This window comes from Solanum dulcamara, chromosome 1 (assembly GCF_947179165.1).
Source record: "Solanum dulcamara chromosome 1, daSolDulc1.2, whole genome shotgun sequence".
NCBI classification, from domain to species: domain Eukaryota; kingdom Viridiplantae; phylum Streptophyta; class Magnoliopsida; order Solanales; family Solanaceae; genus Solanum; species Solanum dulcamara.
In genome coordinates this window covers 78,053,899-78,054,509 of record NC_077237.1, presented here as the reverse complement: position 1 = coordinate 78,054,509, position 611 = coordinate 78,053,899, and the positions used below count along the sequence as shown (strand labels likewise).

Genomic DNA, 611 nt, shown 5'->3' with positions numbered 1-611 from the left:
TTAATAGCATGACAATATATTTATACAAAACTACTTAAGCTACACAATGAAAGCTACATGCAAACAACAGTCAAGTGAACATTCAATCCATGAAATAGTTTGAGTTATAGACAATAATATCTTTACGGTAAAGGTCTAAATATCATAAGATCATTAATGCAATACACTAAATCATAATATAACATTATTAGATTGACCTTGTATGTACAATACAACATATTGGGGATGTAGCTCAAATGGTAGAGCGCTCGCTTTGCATGCGAGAGGCACGGGGTTCGATCCCCCGCATCTCCACTTTTTTGCAGTAATTTTTATGCCCCATCCTGCAGGTAAAAATAACATCATATTATCTTCGTTATCTTTATTCACTCTTAAAATATAACCTTTTTTTCACAACAAAAAATCCACAACTACATACACCACTATTTATTTCTCATGTTTCCCTTTCTATTTTACGTAGGCACGCATGTACGTTTAACATCCTATCAAGATGGACATACAATCATGACTTTAAATTTTTCAAGTTATAATTTTCTCATAAACATAAAAACCTTACTAGATATTTCATTTCACAACATATATAAAATCAACGACATACATCTGCATGCATT

The 611-nt window shown here is 31.6% G+C and overlaps 1 non-coding gene across 1 annotated transcript; it reads left to right on the top strand.

Moving 5' to 3' along the window:
- Positions 1-221: 221 nt before the first annotated feature.
- On the top strand, positions 222-294 carry TRNAA-UGC (transfer RNA alanine (anticodon UGC)). Its single transcript has one exon. It is a non-coding gene; the product is annotated as a tRNA-Ala (tRNA).
- The last annotated feature ends 317 nt before the right edge of the window (positions 295-611 follow it).